Source organism: Panthera tigris, chromosome C1, assembly GCF_018350195.1.
Source record: "Panthera tigris isolate Pti1 chromosome C1, P.tigris_Pti1_mat1.1, whole genome shotgun sequence".
Lineage (NCBI taxonomy): Eukaryota > Metazoa > Chordata > Mammalia > Carnivora > Felidae > Panthera > Panthera tigris.
Window position 1 is genome coordinate 84,320,236 of NC_056667.1, and position 12,385 is coordinate 84,332,620.

Here is a 12,385-nt window from a genome sequence, read left to right on the forward strand (position 1 = left end):
AATAAGAATGCCAGAAGGACAGATAGAAAGAAACACCAATGTACTGCCCACATTCTCCTAGACTTTCCTTGAGCCCACCCTGAACTTCAAGCAAAAATGAGGATCTCGAGTCTAAAATGAATGCAACAAATTACAACCCAATGTCAAATAAAACTGCCACATGCATTTCTGGGAAGCCTTGACAGTACTCCTATAAAATGTGGCAATAAGCACATGTCTTCTGCCAAATATAGACCTTTGCTCTATGTTCCCTACTAATAATGTTAAATAAGACATGAATGAATAGAGATAATTAATGAAACCAGGAAGCAAGGGCCTACAAGCTCTTCCATTTGAACTTAGGATAGTAAAATACATAATTAAAAATATGTACTTTTGACAATTAAAGAGTGCCATTTGCCAAACTCTCTAACAATGCTATAGTCTCACACTGCTTCTAAAAATTCCTTTCACAGTTGCTACTATAGAAGTTTACGTTCTGCACTATTCTTAGCTCCCAGCTAGGTCTCCAGCAGTTGGAGAATTCCGGGGAGTCCTCAATGCCAAATTCCAAGCCATGAAGCTCATACCACCACTTCAAACTTCTCTTTTGAGAGCAAATGCATGACTTTAGGTTTTAGTTATCAAAAAAATGTTGCTTTTAAATATAATGTAGACTAAAACGAAGATTTTTCTATAGCAAACTTTTAAAATAACAATTTCAATGAAAACTTATGACAAGGGTAGCCATGGGGGTGTAAATGAAAAAAAAAAAAAATATATATATATATATAATAAAAGTGATTTTTTTAAATAAGCATCAGACTTGGGGCACCTGGGTGGCTCAGTCGGTTGGGCATCCGACTTCCGCTCAGGTCATGATCTCGCGGTTTGTGAGTTTGAGCCCTATATCGGGCTCTGTGCTGACAGCTCGGAGCCGGCAGCCTGCTTCGGATTCTGTGTCTCCCCCTCTCTCTGCCCCTCCCCTGCTCATGCTCAGTCTCTCTCTATCTCTCAATAATGAATAAATGTTAAAAAAAAATTTTTTTTAAATAAGCATCAGACTTAATATATGGCTCTAGTACCAAACTTTCAAAGAAAATTGATATTTCACATAGTAGAGCAATTTGATCAATAAATTTAACAGGTGATACTGAATGCATTTCTCAGTCTCTCAGAGTAATTCATTAATCACATATTTATTGAGCACCTACTATGAGCCAGCACTAAATGGTTGTGGGTAAAACAAAAATCCCAGACTCTGTGGAGCTTACATTCTAGTGGAAAGAAACAGAAACAAAAATAAACATTAGAAAAAAAACCCAGAAATTATGTAGTGTATTAGAAGGGGTAAACACCATGCAAAAACAGAACAGGTAAGAAGATCAGGGCAGAGATACTATACAATTTTAAATAGGGTGGCCTAGAGTAGCTCATTGAGAAGGTGATGTTCAAAAAGGCTTACAGCAGGTGAAGGAGCTAGTCTTGTATGTATACAGTGGAAGAGATTTCCAGGAAGTGGCCTGTGCAAAGGCCCTGAGGTGGAGCACATTGGCTTGTGTGAGGAGGAGAGAAAGTATAATAGAAGATGAGGTCAGAGATTAATAGAGGCCCAGTCCATACAGGAATTTGTAGGCCATTGTTAGTATTTTGGCTTTTATACTGAGAGTTTGATGCAGAGGAATGACATGACCTGACTCAAGCTTTATAAGGATCAGTTCTTGTTGAAACAAATAGTAAAGAGCAAGGATGGAACCAGGGAGACCAGTTAGGGGTGAGAGACAATAGTAAGCTTTCACCAGGGTGCTAATAGTGGAAATGATGAGAATTGATCAGATAAAGCATTCTGTTTAAAGGTAGAGCAAATGAGATTTTCTGACTAATTGGATGTGGGGCAAGAGAGAAAGAGAAGATGAGGTATAACTCTAGGAACTTGGCTCTGAGCAGTTAAAAGGGTGGGTACTGCCACCAACCAAGATGGAGACAAATGGAGAATTCCTGCAGGGGTGAAGATCAGACGCTCCACTTTGGATATACTGTTGAAGATACTATTTAGCTCTTCTGGTGGAGATTTCAAGAAGGAAGTGAATAAAGGCAACTGCTTCAAAGAATTTCACTGCAAAAGAAAGCCAAGAAATGGGTGGTGACTAGCAGGGATGGTAGAGACATTAGAAAGCTTTGGTTTTCATTACTTAAGATGGAAAATGGTATATTTGTATATGATAATAAAGTTCCAAGAAAGCGAGGGGCACCTGGGTGTCTAGGTTGGTTAAGCGAATGACTTCAGCTCAGGTCATGATCTCATCGTTTGTGGGTTCGAGCCCCACATTGGGCTCTGTGCTGTCAGCTCAAAGCCTGGAGCCTGCTTGGGATTCTGTGTCTTCCTCTCTCTCTCTGCCCCTCCCCCACTCATGCTCTGCCTCTGTCTCTCTCTGTCTCTCTCTCTCTCTCTCAAAAATAAAATAAATATTACAAAAAAGTTTAATAGTTCCAAGAAAGTAAAAAAATTGATGAAGTAGGAGAGAGAGGGGAGAACTGACTTTTAGTAGGCAGGAAACGGTGGGATCCAACACTCAAGTGGAAGCATTAGCTTCCTCACTAAGGTGAGACCATAGAAACAAGTGCTGATGGTGGGGCTAATGGATGCAGATGGAGCATTATCTTTCAGTTGTGATTGAGGATGATGGAGGAGGTATTTGAAGATTGAGGAGAGATGTGAAAAAAAACTAGAAATGTGGGAAAGTCAAGAGAATCAAGAAACGTAATTTTCAGGCAGCATTCGGGATAAAGCAGAAAGCACTGGAGGCTCACTTCAAGTAGGTAGTCACTAATTTATAGTGGAATAAATTTGGGAAAATTCGGGGTGCCTGGGTGGCTCAGTCCGTTGAGCATCTGACTTTGGCTCAGGTCATGATACCACGGTTTGTGAATTTGAGCCCCACCGTCCAACTTCGGCTCAGGTCATGGTCTCATGGCTTGTGAGTTCAAGCCCCACCATCGGGCTAGCTGCTGTCAGCACAGAGCCTACTTCGGATCCTCTGTCTCCCGCTCTCTCTCTGCCCCTCCCCCATTCATGCTCACTCTCTCTCTCTCTCTCTCAAATATAAATAAACAGTTTTAAAAATTGGACAAATTACACAGTCAGGCAAGACTGTCTGTTTTCCTCTCGTTCTTCTCAGATTCATTGGTGTGGGTATGTAGTAGACAGAATTGGTGGCTTGAGCAAGGAAGAACACTGGAGCCAAAAACAGGCAAAGGAATTGGGGGTATATGCAACAGAGTAATTACACTGACTGCAAATGGAATTTAAACTTGGTCAAGATAGAAAAGAGGAGGCACCTGAGTGGCTCAGTTGGTTAAGTGCCCGACTCTTGGTTTCAGCTCAGGTCATGATCTAATAGTTCACGAGTTCAAGCCCCGAGTTGGGCTCTGCAGTGACAGCGCCTAGCCTACTTGGAATTCTCTCTGCCTCTCTCTCTCTCCCATTCTCTCTCTCTCTCTCTCTCTCTCTCTCTCTCTCTCAATAAAATAAACATTTTTTTAAAAGTAAAGTTATAAAATAAAAAGACAGAAAAGACATCAGGAGGGTGACAGTGACAAGGAAGTAGGATCAATGGGTTTGGAGATCTGGGTGGGATCAAATGTTTGGAATCATGATTCTAGAATGAGTGAGCTAGAAGATAGAAAGTGATAATCATGGAGTAGGAAGAGATGAAGATATTGCAATTATAAGTAATGACAAAATTCGGAGTAACATCTTTTTATTTGCCCCAGGACAATCACTACAGAGAAGAAAAATAGAATGTGACCAGAGGAAAATGAAGGGGGGGTTAAACACACAACTGTTGAAAGAATCAAAGCTTTTCAGAAGGGACTGCTACACTGCCTCCTTGGGAATTTTGTGGGTGTGGAGAAAACAGTAAGCAGCAGCAGCCGGTGTGAGCAAAGGACTCTGGGAAGACTTCATTTTCACAAACAACTATCTGCAATTATTTCACCAATTCGAAGTTCATTTGAGTTCTAACACTCCCCTTGTAATGTGCACTTAGCACATTAGTCATCTACACCTCAGTATAAATTCTGATAATTGGAGTGTTCTAATATTCTCCTGCCTCTGAACTTAGATTTGAGCATGTGGAAGTTCTGAGTAGAAAAATTGAACAGATGGAATAAGAAACCTTGAGTGATATTCACATCAGCATTATTCATAAGAGCTAAAAAGAAAACAACCCAAGCGTCCATCAACTGATGAATAGATAAATACAATGTGGTATATCCAAACTGTGGGATATTATATGGCCACAAAAAGATCTGAAGTCCCGATATATGATACAACATGGATGAACCTTAAAAACATTACACTGAAGAGTGCCTGGGAGGCTCCATCGGTTAAGCAGCCCACTTCAGCTCAGGTCATGATCTCACGGTCCGTGAGTTCAGGCCCCATGTTGGGCTCTGTGCTGACAGCTCAGAGCCTGGAGGCTGCTTTGGATTCTGTGTCTCCTTCTCTCTCTGTACTTCCCCCACCCGCTTGCTCGCTCTCTCTCTCTCTCTCTCTCAAAAGTAAACAAACATTGTGCTCGCTTCAGCAGCACATATACTAAAATTGGAACGATACAGAGAAGATTAGCATGGCCCCTGTGCAAGGATGACACGCAAATTCGTGAAGCGTTCCATATTTTTGAGAAACGGGAACCCTCTTGCACTGTCGGTGGGAATGCAAACTGGTGCAGCCGCTCTGGAAAACAGTGTGGAGGTTCCTCAAAAAATTAAAAATAGAACTACCCTATGACCCAGCAATAGCACTGCTAGGAATTTACCCAAGGGATACAGGAGTGCTGATGCATAGGGGCACTTGTACCCCAATGTTTATAGCAGCACTCTCAACAATAGCCAAATTATGGAAAAAGCCTAAATGTCCATCAACTGATGAATGGATAAAGAAATTGTGGTTTATATACACAATGGAGTACTACGTGGCAATGAGAAAGAATGAAATATGGCCCTTTGTAGCAATGTGGACGGAACTGGAGAGTGTTATGCTAAGTGAAATAAGCCATGCAGAGAAAGACAGATACCATATGGTTTCACTCTTATGTGGATCCTGAGAAACTTAACAGAAACCCATGGTGGAGGGGAAGGAAAAAAAAAAAGAGGTTAGAGTGGGAGAGAGCCAAAGCATAAGAGACTCGTAAAAACTGAGAACAAACTGAGGGTTGATGGGGGGTGGGAGGGCGGGGAGGGTGGGTGATGGGTATTGAGGAGGGCACCTTTTGGGATGAGCACTGGGTGTTGTATGGAAACCAATTTGACAATAAATTTCACATTAAAAAAATTAAACAAACATTAAAAATTTTTTAATTAAAAAAATTACACTGAACAAAAGATGTCAGAAACAAAAAGCCATATATTGTATGATTCCATTTATATGAAATGTTCAGAATAGACAAATCTAGAGACAGAAAATAGATTAGTGGTTGCCTAGAGCTGTGGCTCCAGGGAGATTGTGAGTGATGGCTAAGGGGTATGGGTTTCCTTTTGGAGTAATAAATAGGTTCTAAAATTGATTGCCATGATGGATGCATACCTCTAAATCTACTAAAAAGCCACTTTAATGGGTGAATTGTGTGGTATGCAAATTATGTCTTTTGAAAAAAAGAAACCTTGCGTGAGCTTTGGACAGCTGCAGGACAGCATTAAAATAGACTACGGGAAAGAAGAATCTGGAAAACACTGAAAGAAGCTCTTTATCTTTCCTGAAATTTGACCTGAGCCCTGCTGCTAAGTCACACACCATGGGTGTCTCTTAAATCCACTCCATCACTATCTTGGGGCTGTTAGCCTTCCTCACAGAAATACGCATGGACCAAACTAACCTAGGCAGGTTTTCAGAGCACAGTGTTTAGAGTTCAGTTTCTAAATCCAAGCAAAAAAGGATTCAAAGCTCTCTCTGACATAGGCTGCGTGTGTGACTTTGCACAAAGTCTCCTTACCACTTTGGTCTCAATTTCCAATGGAAATAATAACAGTGCCTATCTTACAGGACTGTTGTAAGAATTAAATGAGATTAGAAAGTCATAGCACTTTAAAGCAGCTGGCACAGGGGGCACCTGAGTGGCTCAGTCGGTTGAGCTTCTGACTCTTGATTTTGACTCAGGTCATGATCCCAGGGTCATGGGATCTAGCCTTTCATCCAGCTCCATGCTGAGCACAGAGCCTGCTTAAGATTCTCTCTCTCTCTCTCTCTCTCTCTCTCTCTCTCTCTCTCTCTCTCTCTGTCTCTCACTCTCACTCTCTCACTCTCTCCCTCTCCCTTCCCCCACCCCTCTCCCCTGCTTGCACTCTCTCTCAAAATTAAAAAAAAAAAAATAGCTGGCACATAATAACTGCTAAATAATTATACAACTTTAGGAATGTAAAGAGAGGGAGATAGAGAGTCCAACAAAATTTAAGGTGTACACTCCAGCACCCCACATTTATGTCCTTCCAGGCCAGGCAAACTGGAAAGAAGAGACATGTGTTCAAGAGAAGTATATTTCGGCCCCTTCCTTCTCTCGCTACCCAGTACTTCCTAACTGACAAATATGCCCGTCTTTGGGTAAAATCTGCTCTTGCGACAAAGAAGAAATGGTAATAGTGCAGGGACAGCTACATTTCCACCCAAATACTCAACAGTGTTAGGTCCAATGCAAAAGAACTGCTGTACTGTCACCTTTTGTGAAAGAAGCAGGCCCAATGTCATCAAATGGCCTTCATAAGCTTATAAAGTAAAATTCTCCAGAAATATATTTTATGCATTTGATATTAAGAATCAAATAGGAATTTACTACCAGATGACTAAAACACTTGCTGAACTTGTAGATGTCATGTTCTATTGGGCATACAGATCTCCAGATACATTTAAGATTACAATTTATTAAGCAGTATAATCAAAGTAGGTACGGGCTATGGTGCCACATGAAAGAAAAATTAGTTCTATCAATCTAGGAAGGCTTCAGAGAGGAGGTGTCCTTTCAGCAGGCCTCGGAAGGGTGAGAAGTTCTAAAGCTGGGGAGGAAAGGAGGGACTGAGTAACTTCACAGGTGGATTTCATAGCAAGGGGATAGTGAGTAAAATGGGGAGTGTGGAGATCAGGTAGGCAGGGACAGGTTGCAGAGGTTTTGACTGCCAGGCTAGAGGTTTGGACCTTATTGTGTAAATTAAAGGAGGCAGAGAAGTGGTATGATAAAATCTGTGTTTGAGAGAAGAATTGTGGAATGTAACTTTAAACATATATACAAATAAATTAATATATAAATAATATATATAATTCACAATAGCAACAAAAATGTATAGTACCTAGAAATAACTCTAATGAAAGATTTTGTGTCAAAGACTCTTAGTTGTCCTTCAATACCCATTTGTCTTTCCTCCTGGTAACAGAATCTCTAGCTGAGCATGTAACCACGCAGAATGAAGACTACCTTCTAGTGTCCTCTGGATGAACAGAAAGTCAAGGGGCAAGGCACTGCAGAGCCCTGGGAAAGGACGCTGTTTCACACATTACACCACAAGTGATTATCCATCCCGCTTCTCTTAGCAAAGGCCAGTGCCTCTATCTGCACTCAGGACCCAAACTCCTCTTTCAACAACTTTTCTTCATTAACTACCCCTCCTTTGTCTTACAAAATCTGTGGCTCACCCTCCATTAGTATCATTCCCACTGGCTGACAAATATTTTCCAATATCTATAGTCATTAAAATCAAGAACTTTCTTGTCTCCATACCCACTTCCAACCACTGCCCTACCTCCCTGCTTCCAAAAACGGCCATTTTTTGAGATTTAAATGCATAGTTGCCCTGCTTCTTCATTTGTTATTGTCTCTTTAGCCTGTTCCAAACTGTCCTGGGAACTCACTGTGACACTAAATATAGACGTCCATAGTGTCAATTCTCCCCTCCACTTTTCTATTCTCTCCTAATTTAACCCAAAACGCAGCATTCGATGCCACTGTCTCACGTTCTTCCTTTTGTAATACTCATCTTGCACACCTTCCTGGCTTTCCAACTCCCTTTCTGGCTGCTCCTACCCAGTGTCCTTGCTTCTCCTCCTGTACTGACCTCTTAGTACTGGACTTCCATAGAGCTCAATCTTGGACACTTTCTTCTTTCTCTACATTCTCTCCCCTAAAATGTTCTCTTCTATTCCCATGACTTTAAATAGCATCTATAAAAGATGATGACTTCAAAATTAGATTTTCCAGCCCAAATTTCTTCTCCCAACTCCTGTCTAGTATACCTGTCTCCGTGTGGATGTCTTAGGTATTTCAATTTTATCAAGTGTGCAGCCACACTCCTAATTTATACACAAACAAACAAAAAACAAACCTGTTTTCCTCTCACTTATCCTCCCTCACCAAGAGTTGTTCATGATAAACACCTGCATGTCAGCGGTGGGGCCCCTGGGTGCACCATTTAGAGCTCCCTTCAAGAAAACCTCTCTCAGAGGGCATGGTTGGTCTCTAGGTGCACACCTTCAGATCTGTTTTGATGTTCATTGTTCACTCTGAGGCAGTGCTTCCTGCGGCTGCTCCCAGGATGACTAAAAGCAGTAAGAGAACTAGAAGCAGGTGGTTTCAATGCAGGACTCCTCTAATGGGCAACCTTGGTCCAGGAACTGCCCACTAACCTATCCAACACTTTCTGAAAATGGCACTGAGGTCTGAAATTCTTCCTAAATAACCCTTACTTCCTTGCCCCTTTCCTTTTTCAGGTGACAGACCTGCATCATGCTTTGGGGTCTCCCCACCTACCCATGCTCCCTCCCTATAAATATCTATGGGAATGAATCATTAATGAACCAAACAGTTGACCACATCAGTGCCTCATTCAAACACTATCTTTTAGTTAGTATAAGCTTTAAAAGGGTCTCTAAATTTTTTCTGTCTTGGAGCTATATTTTTATGTAATTCCTTGAGGAGGAAAGATCAGAACAGGATGACCTCCAGGCAAGCCTGTAGTGGCATTAAACCCCTGGATCCTCTCCCTAATGGATGTCTCCTGAAGCATCACAGGAAGGGGGCCATGAGGACAACACCTGACTGGTACCTACCAATGAGATAAGGCATCACTGGCTGGCTCATCGATACCTCACAATCTATAGAGTGGAAACTATCACCCTTGAAACATTTGCCCCAGAATCCAATTACCCATGTAGCTGGTCAAAATACATAAAGGAAGGTCAAGCAAGTTGGGTTAACAATGAGGACATTGGGTGGGATACATTTTCTGAGGAGGCTATGGCTCTAACATTTTTAGGAATTGCCCACATCATTTCTCTTTTCACATCGCTAAATTCTGAAAAGACCGAGATAACTTTTTTGGTAACTTCTTTGGGAAGCCATCGAAAAGACCTAACTCCCATGCCAACAATGTTGGGATGGGTCTAAATATATAAAATTCCTAAAAGCAAAGTCACTTTTCATTGGCAAAAAAAAAAAAAAAAAAAAAAAAAATCTACTATTTCTCAAATAACTATGCTCATAGCTAAAGTCTGGCTATTTAAAGTCATAAGGCTATTTTTTAACTATTACCCATTACCCAGATGCAGTTTTCCCTACCTGTGAGATATTTACTATAATTCTTAAAAAGAAACCAACTCTCCCCTATGCACAATTTTCAAACCTATTAAATGCTTATATGGCAACCACAAGAAGGTTTGGCTAGTTTAGAAAGAGCAGAGAAAAACCAAAGTATTGAGCCAAATTCAAAGGTCCAGAACTATGCAAAAAGGAATCCAATTCATAAAGATCCATGAGTTTTCAACTTGGAATAATTCAAATATTACCTCCTCAGAGAAGCTTTCCATGACTGCTTAGTCTCAATTAGCTCACCACCCATCACCACCACCGCCCCCAACAAGTAACTCTACTGAAAGTTCTGCTTGGTTTTCTCTATAGAACTTAACACCAGCAAAAACTGTGCTCATGCATTTGCTTTTCTCATGTCTGTCTTTCCCTACTGAAACCTGAGGCCCAAGAGAGCAGAACAGCATGCATGCTGCACGTGGACTTCGTTGTCGGGAGTGAGGATACAGGTAATAACCAAGAGCTCTGTACACATTTGAAAAAGAGAAAGAAAACTGGCCATGATATGGGATTAATTATGCAGGCTGCTAGAATGTTGGCTACAAGATTCAAATGTGTTAGCACTCCTTGGTTTGGCAGAAAGAACCAAGAGCTTTTGACAGAGAAAGGTATAAAAGTTCCAGTGATATTGTTGTGGGAAACAAAGACACTCAGCTATTATTTTAATACCTATCAAAATGACTTTAGAAAAATCCAGGTTTTTCTCCTCAAAAAAAGAAAAAAAAATCTTCTGTAGAATGTTGAATTTACATTTTGATGTTGGAGTAACCATTGTGTGCTGAGAGCTCTTCCCCAGGCCACATCAGTCCTAGAGAGCCAGGGAGATCATCAGGAATATAGTGACAGTTGCAGTAATCTTTGACTCTAGCCTCCAGTCTGTGAGGGCACTCCACTCCTAAAGGTCCAATCTTTGCCGATTCTTGTTGACCCGGGGTGGGGGTAGAGAGGCTCCACACACTCTGAGTCTTTTGTTAGACTTCTCTGCTCTTCCTTTGGTGGCCTCTTCTATAAAGCAGCTCCTCTCCTCCCCGCTCTTTAGAGTTTCTTATTAGGCTACTAATGGCACTATACTCTGTTGGTTTTTATAGCTCTTACCCAGGATCTGAGATCAGATTTCTTCAGGTTCAAATCCAAGACAGTTAAGTCTTACACACAAAACTTCTCCGCTCCTATAATAATTAATCAGCCTTCCAAACCAAGGTACAAGTCTTTTCATCAGTCTCCTATACCAAGGTGAGTTTCCTGACTATTCAGGATGTGTCTAGCAGTTTCTGGAGCCCCAGAGCCAAAGAATTCGTTCCTCAGTTGTCTCCCTATTTGCGTAGGAGCCCACATGCACATGACCTGATATCACAACATTCTCAATGATTAGTAGATTAGACTCCCTCCTACCTTGCACCCTACCATATTCCCTCGTCAAGGTAAAACTCTAATGTGGTATGAACTTGGTGCCTTTCAAGAGAATGGAAGTGCGAAATTTAGAAGCTCAGCTTATCAGTCAAAAGCTCTTTGTTTATTTCAGGATCTTACCTGAAACAGAGAAACATCATATGAAAGACAGAAAGAGAGAAACAGAGAAACAGGGAAAGAAAGAAAGAAAGAAAGAAAGAAAGAAAGAAAGAAAGAAAGAAAGAAAGAACTAACGGAGGGAGGAAGGAAAATCAGTGGTTTGCTCTATAGTAAATAAAGGAGGAAAAAAACTGTGAATCAGTTAACATTTAGGACTTCTCTGTAGGAGTTGAATATTTCTCCTAAATACAGAGGTCAGCGGGCTGCCATGTAATATCTATTCAATCAGCTAGAACATTTTGCTCTTTAGTATAATGAAGCTTGTAAATAAAGCTAAGCTCTGAGTTGGTTCCCGAGGGGAAGATCATACAGTTTGCTTTGGTGGAATGTCAAGACGTAAGGGGAAAAAGTGATCATCAATAAACAAATGCACAGAACTGAATCATTACATTCTTTTTTGTAGACAAACCCTTCTTTATTTTGAGCCCTAAGTTAAGAAGTCACTGCTCCTCCTCTCTATAAATAACTTGGCACTTGGGGGCTACCATTTGTAATGGCCTGTAAGAGCCCCTCTGTACGTTTCCCCCATCATGTACCCATTGCATACCATTTGTTTGCATTCCATTTGTCAGCATGTGCATTTGCACTTGGTAGATTTGTGGGAAGGGGGAGAAGATCCAGCAGTCACACAAAACTCAACAAAAAAATTAAAGTGTTTATACTGCTGTGTTGGAAGTAGACTACCTTCAATAACCCCAGGAAACCTAATACTTGCTCCATTAAGCCTTCATAAAATCCATCTTCTTGCTTCCACACACACACACAGATTTGGTAAATTCAAAGAAAGGAAAACAGATCTGCCCCACACCCTAAATGGATGCGATTTTTTATTTCATTTCTGTCCATTTCTAAGCAATATGTAAATAAAGCAGGGGAATAAGAATAGAGCTTGATAAAAATCAAATGTCAAAGGGGCCAACCATAGTAAGCTAATAAAGCCTTGATCAAAATTAGCCAGAGATAGTTATCTGGCTTAACTCTTCTTTTCCATCTGAATTACCATTCTTCCCCTATTCAGAACTGCCTTTAGAGGGCTGATTACTATTGTGGTACCATAATGGCTTAGGATTTCATTTTTAAGAATTCCAAGGTCCGTGAAGAACAGAGTAGACTGCTCTTTGGAATTTTACTTAACAACAACAACAAAGACAGAAACACTCATAAATACAGAGAACAAACTGGTGGCTGCCAGAGGTATGGGTGAAATAGGT

At 40.9% G+C, this 12,385-nt stretch overlaps 1 non-coding gene across 1 annotated transcript; it reads left to right on the forward strand.

Moving 5' to 3' along the window:
* Nucleotides 1–4,555: 4,555 nt before the first annotated feature.
* Nucleotides 4,556–4,662, forward strand: LOC122241613. The gene has a single exon (XR_006221854.1). It is a non-coding gene; the product is annotated as a U6 spliceosomal RNA (small nuclear RNA).
* The last annotated feature ends 7,723 nt before the right edge of the window (nt 4,663–12,385 follow it).